Source organism: Arachis stenosperma, chromosome 9 (genome assembly GCF_014773155.1).
Source record: "Arachis stenosperma cultivar V10309 chromosome 9, arast.V10309.gnm1.PFL2, whole genome shotgun sequence".
Lineage (NCBI taxonomy): Eukaryota > Viridiplantae > Streptophyta > Magnoliopsida > Fabales > Fabaceae > Arachis > Arachis stenosperma.
The window spans coordinates 76,494,639-76,508,688 of record NC_080385.1 but is presented as its reverse complement, the minus strand read 5'-3'; positions in this window follow the sequence as shown (position 1 = coordinate 76,508,688).

Genomic DNA, 14,050 nt, shown 5'->3' with positions numbered 1-14,050 from the left:
GTCTATCTTAGCGCAAAGTATAGACTATTATATATTGCTGGAAAGCCCTGGATGTCTACTTTCCAACCCAATTGAGAGTGCGTCAATTGGACTCCTGTAGCTCCAAAAAATCCATTCCGAGTGCAGGAAGGTTAGGATCCAACAACATCAGCAGTCCTTTTTCAGCTTAACTCAGATTTTTGCTCAGCTCCCTCAATTTCAGCCAGAAAATACCTGAAATCACAGAAAAACACACAAACTCATAGTAAAGTCCAGAAATATGATTTTTGCCTAAAAACTAATAATATTCTACTAATAACTAATTAAAACATACTAAAATCTACATGAAATTACCCCCAAAAAGCATATAAAATATCCGCTCATCGCAACACCAAACTTAAACTGTTGCTTGTCCTCAAGCAACTAGATAAATAAAATAGGATGAAAAGAAATTAAGAAGTAATAATATCTCAGAGTTTTTAATGGAGCTCAGATTCTTATTAGATGAGCGGGGCTTGTAGCTTTTTGTTTCTGAACAGTTTTGGCATCTCCCTTTATCCTTTGAAATTCAGAATGATTGGCATCCATAGGAACTCAGAATTCAGACAGTATTATTGATTCTCCTAGTGTAGTATGTTGATTCTTTAACACAGTTACTTTATGAGTCTTGGCCGTGGCCCTAAGCACTTTGTTTTCCAGTATTACCACCGGATACATAAATGCCACAGACACATGACTGGGTGAACCTTTTCAGATTGTGACTCAGCTTTGCTAAAGTCCCCAGTTAGAGGTGTCCAGAGCTCTTAAGCACACTCTTTTTGCTTTGGATCACGACTTTAACCACTCAGTCTCAAGTTTTTAACTTGGACCTGCATGCCACAAGCACATGGTTAGGGACAGCTTGATTTAGCCGCTTAGGCCTGGAACTACTTCCTTGGGCCCTCCTATCCACTGATGCTCAAAGCCTTGGATCCTTTTCACCCTTGCATTTTGGTTTTAAGGGCTATTGGCTTTTGTTCCTTTTCTTGATCCAATGATTCCTTGTAAATTTTTTTTTTACTGCTTTTTCTTGCTTCAAGAATCAAATTCATGATTTTTCAGATCATCAATAATATTTTTCGTGTTCCTCATTCTTTCAGGAGCCAACATTCATAAAAATTCAGGATAAAATATGCACTGTTCAAGCATTCATTCAGAGAACAAAAAGTATTACCACCACATATAATTAATTATAATTTTTATTATTAAGAACTCGAAAAATATAAATTACTTCTTTATTCTAAAAATCTACTATTTTATTCATGTCAGATGATGATGAGAAAAATAAACTATAACTTAATTGGAAATAAAACCAGAATAGATATGCTAACTACTACTACTACTATATATCTTCTAAGGTAAATTTCTATAATAACATTATCACAGAGTTAAAGCTGAAATTAGAACTCAACAACCTATGTTTTAGGAAGTGGATGTTCCTCTGATCTGTGGGGTGCTTGGTCCTTCAAGGATTAATTTTTGGCGCTTCAGCTCCCTTAAATCGCGCCCTTGCTCTTCTTGTTCCTTAAGCAGTTTGCAAAGCATGCTACTTTGATTGTTCTGTTCTTCCTTTATTTGGTTCATAGCTTCTTGCAATTTGGAAATAGATGCTTCAAGATGTTCCCAATATTCGAATTGAGGAAGTTCTGGGAGGACTTCTTGTGCTCTCCTCTTGATTGGATCATCCTGCAGCTGTTGTCTTTCCATTGATATTTTAGTGATTGGCCTCTCAACTGAAATATACTCTGTTATTCCCATCTTCACTTCGGCATCTCTGCAGAGCATAAAAATTAAGCTTGGATAGGCCAATCTGGCATCCTTGGAATTCCTATTTGCTATTTTGTATAGTTCACATGAGATCAGTTGATGGACTTCTACTTCTTTTCCCAACATGATGCAGTGAATCATCACTGCTCTTTTAACAGTAACTTCAGAACAGTTGCTGGTGGGCAATATAGAACGTCCAATAAAATCCAACCAGCCTCTGGCTGCTGGTTTGAAATCTTCTCTTTTGAGTTGATTTGGGATGCCAGTTGTGCTGGTGGTCCACCTGGCTTTAGGGATGCATATATCCTCTAGAATCTTGTCCAGGCCTTTGTTTACCCTCATCATTCTCCTATTAAAGGAGTCTGGGTCATCCTTCAGTTGAGGAAGCTTAAAGATCTCCCTGATTTTGTCAGGATGGGTGTGAACAATCTTTCCTCTGACTAAGGTCCGATGATCATAGAGGGCAGCTCCAATTATTCTTTGCCTGTCTGTCTGCCATAAATTTGCATAGAACTCCTGAACCATATTCCTTCCCACTTTTGTTTCAGGATTAGCTAGGATTTCCCAGTTCCTATTTCGAATTTGTTCTTGGATCTCCGGATATTCATCTTCTTTCAGATCGAACTTGACTTCCGGGATCACTGATCTTAGACTCATTATTTTGTAGTAATGGTCTGAATGTTCTTTAGTTAAGAACTTCCCTTGATTCCAAAGTGGCTTTAGAATATTCTCTTTCTTTCCTCTTGGGTTGGGTTGTTTTCCTTTAGGGGCCATGATCAAAGTGTGTATGTTTTTGTGATCACGGATAAGCACACCAAACTTAGAGGTTTGTTTGTCCTCAAGCAAAAGAAAAGAGAGAAGAGGGATAGAAGGAGAGCAAGTGTGGAATGGTGGATGATGAGAGGGGCGCCGAAAGTGGATATAAAGGGAGCGGGTGGGTTTTTGAAAATAAGAAAAAGATATAAGATAAAAGATATGATTTATAAAAGATAAATATGACAAGAAAAGGATATAATTTAAAAAGATATGAATGATATTTAAAAATAAATTTGAAATTTATAATTTGAAAAAGATTTTAAAAGATAATTAAGTTTGAAAAGAAATTGGAAAAAGAGTTGGATTGGATTGGGAAAAAGGTTTATGTTTATGTATGAAGCTACATTTGATATTTTTGAAAAAGGGATTTTTGAAATTAGGGTTTTTAGAAATTAGGATTAAAAATTTTGGAATTGAAGGATGATATTTTGAAACATGTTTATGCAAGAAATCATGAATTGAAACATAAAAATTAGAAAATTTGTGAAGAAAAACGAATTTTACCTCCTCCCCACCATTCTGGCGTTAAACGCCCAACTGCTGCATGTTTTGGGCGTTTAACGCCCAATTGTTGCTTCTCCTGGGCGTTCAACGCCCAGCTGTTGCTTCTTTCTGGCGTTGAACGCCAGGAAGTCCTTTGTCACTGGGCATTTTTCTAAATGCCCAGGATGCTATGATTCTGGCGTTAAACGCCCAGAAGGAGCTTCTTTCTGGCGTTCAACGCCCAGAAGATGCTCCTTTCTGGCGTTCAACGCCCAGATGGCTATCCTTACTGGCGTTGAACGCCCAGTGGATGCTTCTTTTGGGCGTTCAACGCCCAAAGCGTTTCTTACTGGCCTTTTTCACGCCAGTGAGCTCCCAAATTCCCCTTTAACTCTGTGAATTCAAGCAATTGCTATTTTACCTTGAAGATACTTTGACATATACCTGTGAAAATCAATTAATTAACAAAAAACAAATAAAATTAAATTTTGTGAATGGCTGGGTTGCCTCCCAGCAAGCGCTTCTCTAATGTCGTTTGCTAGACTATTACTGAGCTTTAATCAAGTCTCAGTTTTGAGCATTCTTGCTCAAAATTGCCTTCAAGATAATGTTTAACTCTCTGTCCATTAACAATGAACTTTTTGTTAGAGTCATTATCCTGAAGCTCAACGTATCCATATGGTGATACACTTGTAATCACATATGGACCTCTCCACCGGGACTTCAATTTCCCGAGGAATAATTTGAGCCTAGAATTGAATAGCAGAACTTTCTGTCCTGGCTCAAAGACTCTGGATGACAATTTCTTATCATGCCATCTTTTTACTTTCTCTTTGTATATTTTTGCATTCTCGAAAGCATTGAGTCTAAATTCCTCTAGCTCATTTAACTGAAGCAATCATTTTTCTCCAACTAACTTGGCATCAAGGTTCAGGAATCTAGTTGTCCAGTAGGCCTTATGTTCCAGTTCCACTGGCAAGTGACATGCCTTTCCATACACAAGCTGGTATGGAGAGGTCCCTATAGGGGTCTTGAATGCTGTTCTGTATGCCCACAGAGCATCATCCAAGCTTCTTGTCCAATCCCTTCTACGGTTAATTACAGTCCGTTCCAGGATTCTTTTGATTTCTCTATTTGAGACTTCAGCTTGCCCATTAGTCTGTGGATGATATGGAGTGGCCACCCTGTGGCTAACTCTATAACGAACCAAAGCAGAATAGAGCTGTTTATTGCAGAAATGAGTGCCCCCATCACTGATTAGTACTCTAGGGGTGCCAAATCTGCTGAAGATGTGTTTCTGGAGGAATTTTAACACTGTCTTAGTGTCATGAGTGGGTGTTGCAATATCTTCCACCCATTTGGATACATAATCCACTGCCACCAGAATATAAGTATTTGAGTATGATGGTGGGAAAGGTCCCATGAAGTCAATACCCCATACATCAAACAACTCAATCTATAAGATTCCTTGTTGAGGCATGGCATAACTGTGAGGCAGATTACCAGATCTTTGGCAACTGTCACAATTAAGTACAAACACTCGGGAATCTTTATAGAGAGTATGCCAGTAGAAGCCACATTGGAGGACTCTTGTGGCTGTTCGCTCACTTCCAAAATGTCCTCCATACTGGGATCCATGGCAGTGCCATAGGATCTTCTGTGCTTCTTCTTTAGGCACACATCTACGGATTACTCCGTCTGCACATCTCTTAAAGAGATACGGATCATCCCAAAGATAATATTTTGCATCCGTGATCAGCTTCTTTGATTGTTGCCTACTGTATTCTTTGGGTATAAATCTCACTGCCTTGTAGTTTGCAATGTCTGCAAACCATGGCACTTCCTGGATGGCAAAGAGTTGCTCATCTGGAAAGTTTTCAGAGATCTCAGTAAGAGGGAGGGACGCCCCTTCTACTGGTTCTATTCGGGACAGGTGATCTGCTACCTGATTCTCTGTCCCTTTTCTGTCTCTTATTTCTATTTCAAACTCTTGCAGAAGCAACACCCATCTTATAAGTCTGGGTTTTGAATCCTGCTTTATGAGTAGATATTTAAGAGCAGCATGATCAGTGTACACAATCACTTTTGATCCTACTAAATAGGATCTAAATTTGTCAATGGTGTAAACCACTGCAGGTAGCTCTTTTTCTGTGGTTGTGTAGTTCTTCTGTGCGTCATTTAGAACACAGCTGGCATAGTAAATGACGTGCAGAAGCTTGTCATGCCTCTGTCCCAACACTGCACCAATGGCATGGTCACTGGCATCACACATTAGTTCAAATGGCAATGTCCAGTTTGGTGCAGAAATGATTGGTGCTGTGACCAATTTAGCTTTCAGAGTCTCAAATGCCTGCAGACACTCCTTATCAAAGACAAATGGCGTTTCAGCAGCTAGCAGGTTGCTCAGAGGTTTGGCGATTTTTGAAAAATCCTTTATAAACCTCCTATAGAATCCTGTATGCCCCAGAAAGCTTCTGATTGCCTTAACATTGGCAGGTGGTGGTAATTTTTCAATTATCTCTACCTTAGCTTGATCCACCTCTATTCCCTTGTTCGAAATTTTGTGCCCAAGGATAATTCCTTCAGTCACCATAAAGTGACATTTCTCCCAGTTTAAAACCAGGTTAGTCTCTTGGCATCTCTTTAGAACAAGTGCTAGATGTTCAAGACAGGAGCTGAATGAGTCTCCAAATACTGAAAAGTCATCCATGAAGACTTCCAGAAAATTTTCCACCATATCAGAGAAAATTGAGAGCATGCACCTCTGAAAGGTTGCAGGTGCATTGCACAGGCCAAATGGCATCCTTCTGTATACAAATACTCCAGATGGACATGTGAATGCAGTTTTCTCATGATCCTGGGGATCTACTGCAATTTGATTATAACCTGAATATCCATCCAGGAAGCAGTAGTATTCATGACCTGCTAGTCTTTCTAGCATCTGGTCTATGAATGGTTAAGGAAAATGATCTTTTCTGGTGGCTGTATTGAGCCTTCTATAATCAATACACATACGCCACCCTGTGACTGTTCTTGTAGGAACCAGTTCATTTTTTTCATTATGAACCACTGTCATGCCTCCTTTCTTAGGGACGACTTGGACAGGGCTTACCCAGGGGCTGTCAGAAATAGGATAAATAATCCCAGCCTCTAGTAATTTAGTGACCTCCTTCTGCACCACTTCCTTCATGGCTGGATTCAGCCGCCTTTGTGGTGGACCACTGGCTTGGCGTCACCCTCCAATAGGATCTTGTGCATGCATCTGGCTGGGCTAATGCCCTTAAGGTCACTGATGGACCACCCAAAAGCTGTCTTGTGTGTCCTTAGCACTTGAATTAGTGCTTCCTCTTCCTGTGGCTCTAAGGTAGAGCTTATGATTACAGGGAAGGTACCACCTTCTCCCAGAAATGCAAATTTCAGGGATGGTGATAATGGTTTGAGCTCGGGTTTGGGAGGCTTCTCCTCTTCCTGAGGGATTTTCAGAGGTTCTATTATTCTCTCTGATTCCTCCAAATCAGGTTAAACATCTTTAAAGATGTCCTCTAGCTCTGATTCGAGACTCTCAGCCATATTGACCTCTCTTACCAGAGAGTCAATGATATCAACACTCATGCAGTCATTTGGGATGTCTGGATGTTGCATAGCTTTGACAACATTCAACTTGAACTCCTCCTCATTGACTCTCAGGGTCACTTCCCCTTTTTGGACGTCAATGAGGGTTCAGCCAGTTGCTAGGAAAGGTCTTCCTAGAATGAGAGTTGCACTCTTGTGCTCCTCCATTTCCAACACCACAAAGTCAGTAGGAAAGGCAAATGGCCCAACCTTGACAATCATGTCTTCAATCACGCCCGATGGGTATTTAATGGAGCCATCAGCAAGTTGAAGACATATCCGAGTTGGTTTGACTTCTTCAGTCAAACCAAGCTTTGTGATAATAGATGCAGGTATTAGGTTGATACTTGTCCCAAGGTCACATAGAGCTTGCTTGGTGCAATTACCCTCTAATGTGCATGGTATCATGAAGCTCCCGGGATCTTTAAACTTCTCAGGTAAGCTTTTCAGAATGACTGCACTGCATTCGTCAGTGAGGTAAACTTTTTCAGTCTCCCTCCAATCCTTCTTATGACTTAAGATCTCTTTCATGAACTTAGCATAAGAGGGTATTTGCTTAAGTGCTTCTGCAAACTGAATCTTTATTTCAAGAGTCCTGAGATAGTCTGCAAAGCGGGCAAATTGCTTGTCCTGTTCTTCTTGGTGGAGTTTTTGAGGATAAGGCATTTTGGCTTTATATTCCTCAACCTTAGTTGTTGCAGGTTTATTACCTACAGAAGTGGGTTGGGAAGCCTTTTTAGAAGGGTTGTTATCAGCACTTGTATGTGACTGATCCCCCACTAGCGTTTGAATGCCAGGGGTAGAAGCTGGAGTGGCGTTAGACGCCAACTCCTTATCTGTTACTGGCGTCTGAACGCCAGAACTGTGCTCCCTTTGGGCGTTCAATGCCGGATTCATGCTTGTTTCTGGCGTTGAACGCCAGGAATGAGCATGGTCTGGGCGTTCAGCGCCAACTTTATTCCTCTCTGGGCTCTGATTGTCCTCAGAGGGATTTTGAGTAGCCATTTGTTCATTTCTTGGCTTCCTGCTGCTTTGAAGTGAGGTTTTTAATGTTTTCCCACTTCTTAATTGAACTGCTTGGCATTCTTCTGTTATTTATTTTGACATTTGATTTTCTGTTTGCTTTAACTGTACTTCCATATTCCTGTTAGCCATTCTTGTTTCCTGTAGTATTTCCTTGAATTTGGCTAGCTGCTGAGTTAGAAAGTCTAATTGCTGATTGAATTCATTAGCCTGATCTACAGGACTGAGTTCAACAGTTACTGTTTTAGCTTCTTCTTTCATGGAAGATTCACTGCTTAGGTACAGATGCTGATTTCTGGCAACTGTATCAATGAGTTCTTGGGCTTCTTCAATTGTTTTTCTCATATGTATAGATCCACCAGCTGAGTGATCTAGAGAAATCTGAGCTTTTTCTCTAAGCCCATAGTAGAAGATGTCTAATTGCACCCACTCTGAAAACATCTCAGAAGGGCATTTTCTTAGCATCTCTCTGTATCTCTCCCAGGCATCATAAAGGGATTCATTATCTCCTTGTTTGAAGCCTTGGATGCTTAGCCTTAGCTGTGTCATCCGTTTTGGAGGAAAGTAGTGATTCAGGAATTTTTCTGACAGCTGTTTTCATATCTTTATGTTGTTCTTATGTTGGTTATTTAACCACCTCTTAGCTTGATCTTTTACAGCAAATGAAAACAGTAATAATCTGTAGACATCCTGATCTACTTCTTTATCATGCACTGTGTCAGCAATTTGTAAAAACTGTGCCAGAAACTCTATAGGTTCTTCATGTGGAAGACCGGAATACTGGCAGCTTTGCTGCACCATGATAATGAGCTGAGGATTCAACTCAAAGCTACTAACTCCAATGGAGAGTATACAAATACTACTCCCATATGAAGTAGTAGTGGGGTTAGCATATGACCCCAGAGTCCTCTTGGACTGTGCATTTCCACTTAGTTCCATGATGGAGCAAGGGAGATGGTATGTATGTTGATATTATTTATTTTATAAAAATTTATTTTATAAAATAAAATAAATATGAAATAATAAAAATGAAATAAATAAAAAAAATTGGAAATATTTTGTGAAGATTTTCGAAAAATTTGAGGAAAAGGAGAAAGTGGTTAGGATAAAATTTTTGAAAAAGATAATAAGAAATATATATTAAAAAGATAAGAATTGAAAAATTTCGAAATTGAAATCTGAATTTTTATATAAAAATTTCGAAAATATAGTTTAAAATTAGTTAGAAAAGATATTATTTTTTTTTGAATTTTGAATTTTATGATGAAAGAGAAAAACTCACAAAAGACAGAAAACTTAAAATTTTTAGATCTAATGCTCCTTATTTTTGAAAATTTTGGAGGGAAAACACCAAGGAACACCAAACTTAAAAATTTTAAGATCAAAACACAAGAAAGACTCAAGAACACCTTGAAGATTCACAAGAACACCAAGAACAAAAGAAAGAACACCAAACTTAAAATTTTTAGAAAACCAAGATAAATTTTCGAAAATTAAAGAAAGATCAACAAGAAAACACCAAACTTAAAGTTTGGCACAAGATTAAATTAAGAAAAATTATTTTTAAAAAAAAGATTTCAAAAAGAAGATGCCCAATTGCCAAGAACATAAGCCAACGCTATAACCAACTGAGCTAAAAATGTAACGTATTTTAAAGATGTATTATTTTTATGGATAAAAGTATAATTTTTGAAAGTTAATATTTTGAAAAAAAGCACGAGAAAAACAAGAAAAGACACAAAACAAGAAAAACTCAAGATCAAGCAAGAGAAATTGACAAGAACAATTTGAAGATCAAGGAAGAACAAGAACATGCAATTCGAAAAATTAAGAGACAAAGAAAAGCATGCAATTGACACCAAACTTAGAACAAGACACTAAACTCACGAAAATTAGAAATTGATAAAGAAAAATAATATATTTTTGAAAATTTTTTGAAAAGGGAATAAAAGACACAGAATTTAATGACTCTATAACAACAAAAATAAATTATTCCTAATCTAAGCAACAAAATAAACCTTTAGTTGTTCAAACTCGAATAATCCCCGGCAACGGCGCCAAAAACTTGGTGCACGAAATTGCAATCACACTTTTGCAATCCGCACAACTAACCAGCAAGTGCACTGGGTCGTCCAAGTAATACCTTACGTGAGTACAGAGATTATTGGTTTGAAGCAAGCTATGTTTATTTTATTAATCTTAGTCAGGATGCCAATAAGGTTATTTGGATTTAATTGTAAGAAGTAAAAGTGTTTGGAATAAGTAATTGTTACTTTATTAATGAAGAACATGTTGGGGTTTTGGAGATGCTTTGTCCTCTGAACTTCAATTCTTCCTTGAAATCCTTGTCCACACGCAAGGCTCCTTCCATGGCAAACTGTATGTAGGGTGTCACCATTGTCAGTGGCAACCTCCCATCCTCTCAGTGAAAATGGTCCAGATGCTCTGTCACAGCACGGCTAATCAGCTGTTGGTTCTCGATCATGTTGGAATAGGATCCATTGATCCTTTTGCGTTTGTCATCACGCCCAGCAATCGCGAGTTTGAAGCTCATCACAGCCATTCAATCCTTGAATCCTACTCGGAATACCACTGACAAGGTTTAGACCTTCTGGATCCTCAAGAGTGGCCGCCATCAATTCTAGCTTATACCACGAAGATTCTGATTAAGGAATCTAAGAGAAGCTCATTCAATCTGATGTAGAACGGAGGTAGATGTCAGGCACACGTTCATGGATCTGAGGAAGGTGATGAGTGTCACGGATCATCACCTTCTTCATGTTTAAGCGCGAATGAACATCTTAGATAGGAACAAGCGTGTTTAAATGGAAAACAAAGGTAATTGTATTAATTCATCGAGACGCTGCAGAGCTCCTCACCCCCAACAATGGAGTTTAGAGACTCATGCTGCCAAAAGGTACAAATTTCAGATCTAAAAATGTCATGAGGTACAAAATAAGTCTCTAAAAGTTGTTTAAATAGTAAATTATAACCTAGGTTTACAGAAAATGAGTAAACTATGGTAGATAGTCCAGAAATCCACTTTGTGTGTTCTGGGGCCCACTTGGTGTGTTCTGGGTCTGAGACTTAAGCTTCTCACGTGCCTGGGGCTGTTTTGGGCGTTCAACGCCAGGTTGTAACCTGTTTCTGGCGTTGAACTCCAACTTGTAACTTGTTTCTAGCGCTGGATGCCAGACTGCAGCATGGAACTGGCGTTGAACGCCAGTTTACGTCATCTATCTTCGCGCAAAGTATGGACTATTATATATTGCTGGAAAGCCCTGGATGTCTACTTTCCAACCCAATTGAGAGTGCGTCAATTGGACTCATGTAGCTCCAAAAAATCTATTCCGAGTGCAGGGAGGTCAGGATCCAATAGCATCAGCAGTCCTTTTTCAGCCTAACTCAGATTTTTGCTCAGCTCCCTCAATTTTAGCCAGAAAATACCTGAAATCACAGAAAAACACACAAAATCATAGTAAAGTCCAGAAATATGATTTTTGCCTAAAAACTAATAATATTCTACTAATAACTAATTAAAACATACTAAAATCTACATGAAATTACCCCCAAAAAGCGTATAAAATATCCGCTCATCAGCTACCTCCCATCCTCTCAGTGAAAATGTTCAATGCGCTCTGTCACAGCATGGCTAATCATCTTTGCATCTGTCACTAACGCCCAGCCTTCAGGAGTTTGAAGCTCGTCACAGTCATTCAATCCTTGAATCCTACTCAGAATACCACAGACAAGGTTTAGACCTTCCGGATTCTCTTGAATGCCGCCATCAATTCTAGCTTATACCACGAGGATTCTGATTAAAGAATCCAAGAGATATCTACTCAATCTAAGGTAGAACGGAGGTGGTTGTCAGGCACACGTTCATAGGTGAGAATGATGATGAGTGTCACGGATCATGACATTCATCAAGTTTAGGAACAAGTGATATCTTAGAATAGAAGCAAGCGTGATTGAATGAAAAACAGTAGTAATTGCATTAATCCATCAAGACACAGTAGAGCTCCTCACCCCCAACCATGGGGTTTAGAGACTCATGCCGTAGAAGATGCAATAAGAAACGTGTAATGTGTCATGAGGTAAAGATACAATGTCAAAAGGTCCTATTAATAGTGAACTAGTAACCTAGGATATACAGAAATGAGTAAATGACGTAAAAATCCACTTTTGGGGTCCACTTGGTGTGAGCTTGGGCTGAGAATTGAAGCTTTCATGTGTAGAGACTTTTCCTGGAGTTAAACGCCAGCTTTTGTGCCAGTTTGGGCGTTTAACTCCAATTTTTGTGCCAGTTCCGGCGTTAAACGCCGGAAATTCTGAAGCTGATTTGAAACGCCGGTTTGGGCCATCAAATCTCGGGCAAAGTATGGACTATTATACATTTCTGGAAAGCCCAAGATGTCTACTTTCCAACGCATTTAAGAGCGCGCCAATTGGGTTTCTGTAGCTCCAGAAAATCTATTTCGAGTGCAGGGAGGTCAGAATCCAACAGCATCTGCAGTCCTTTTTCAGCCTCTGAATCAGATTTTTGCTCAGGTCCCTCAATTTCAGCCAGAAATTACTTGAAATTACAGAAAAACACACAAACTCATAGTAAAGCCCAGAAAAGTGAATTTTAAATAAAAACTAATAAAAACATACTAAAAACTAACTAAAATGTATTAAAAACATACTAAAAACAGTGCCAAAAAGCGTATAAATTATCCGCTCATCACAACACCAAACTTAAATTGTTGCTTGTCCCCAAGCAACTGAAAATCAAATAGGATAAAAAGAAGAGAACATACTATAGACTCCAAAATATCAATGAAACTTATCTCTAATTAGATGAGCGGGACTAGTAGCTTTTTGCCTCTGAACAGTTTTGGCATCTCACTTTATCCTTTGAAGTTTAGAATGATTGGCATCTATAGGAACTCAGAATTCAGATAGTGTTATTGATTCTCCTAGTTAAGTATGATGATTCTTGAACAAAGCTACTTTATGAGTCTTGGCTGTGGCCCAAAGCACTCTGTCTTTCAGTATTACCACCGGATACATACATGCCACAGACACATAACTGGGTGAACCTTTTTAGATTGTGACTCAACTTTGCTAGAGTCCCCAATTAGAGGTGTCCAGGGTTCTTAAGCACATCTTTTTGCCTTGGATCACTTTTTATATTTATTTTTTTTTGAATTCACTATTTTTTTTTGCTTCAAGAATCAATTAGATGATTTTTCAGATCCTCAATAACATTTCTCCTTTTCCATCATTCTTTCAAGAGCCAACAAGTTTAACATTCTTTAATCAACAAATTCAAAAGACATATGCACTGTTCAAGCATTCATTCAGAAAACAAAAAGTATTGTCACCACATCAAACTAATTCAACTAGTTTCAGAGATAAATTCGAAATCCTGTACTTCTTGTTCTTTTGTAATAAAAACATTTTTCATTTAAGAAATGTGATGGATTCATAGGACATTCATAGCTTTAAGGAATAGACACTAAGATACTAATGATCATGTAATAAGAGACAAACATAGATAAACATAAGCATAAAAATTCAAAAAAAACAGAAAATAAAGAACAAGGAGATTAAAGAACGGGTCCACCTTAGTGATGGCGGCTTGTTCTTCCTCTTAAAGATCTTATGGAGTGCTTGAGCACCTCAATGTCTTTTCCTTGCCTTTGTTGCTCCTCTCTGATTTCATGGAGGATAATGGTTGCTTTTGTTGAGGTCCATGAGTGGGCTCTCTTGTTTGCTCCATCCTCTTTCTAGTGATGGGCTTTTGAGATGAATCTCTCCATCTCTCATGACTCGGAGTTGGAAGCAACTGCCTTCCCTTTCCTCTTCCTAGAGGTTTCTCCGGCCTTAGGTGCCATCAGTAGTTATGAAAAAGCAACGCTTTTACCACACCAAACTTAGAAGGTTTGTGGTGCACAGAATTGTGATCTCTACTTTTCACAACTCAAACAATCCCCGGTAATGGCTCCAAAAACTTGGTGCGCAATACCATGGTCTAAACATAATTTCACAACTTCACACAACTAACCAGCAAGTGCACTGGGTCGTCCAAGTAATAAACCTTACGCAAGTAAGGGTCGATCCCACGGAGATTGTTGGTATGAAGCAAGCTATGGTCACCTTGTAAATCTCAGTCAGGCAGATTCAAATGGTTATGGATGATATATGAATAAAACATAAAGATAAAGATAGAGATACTTATGTAATTCATTGGTGAGAATTTCAGATAAGTGTATGGAGATGCTTTGTCCCTTCTGTCTCTCTGCTTTCCTACTGTGTTCATCCAATCCTTCTTACTCCTTTCCAT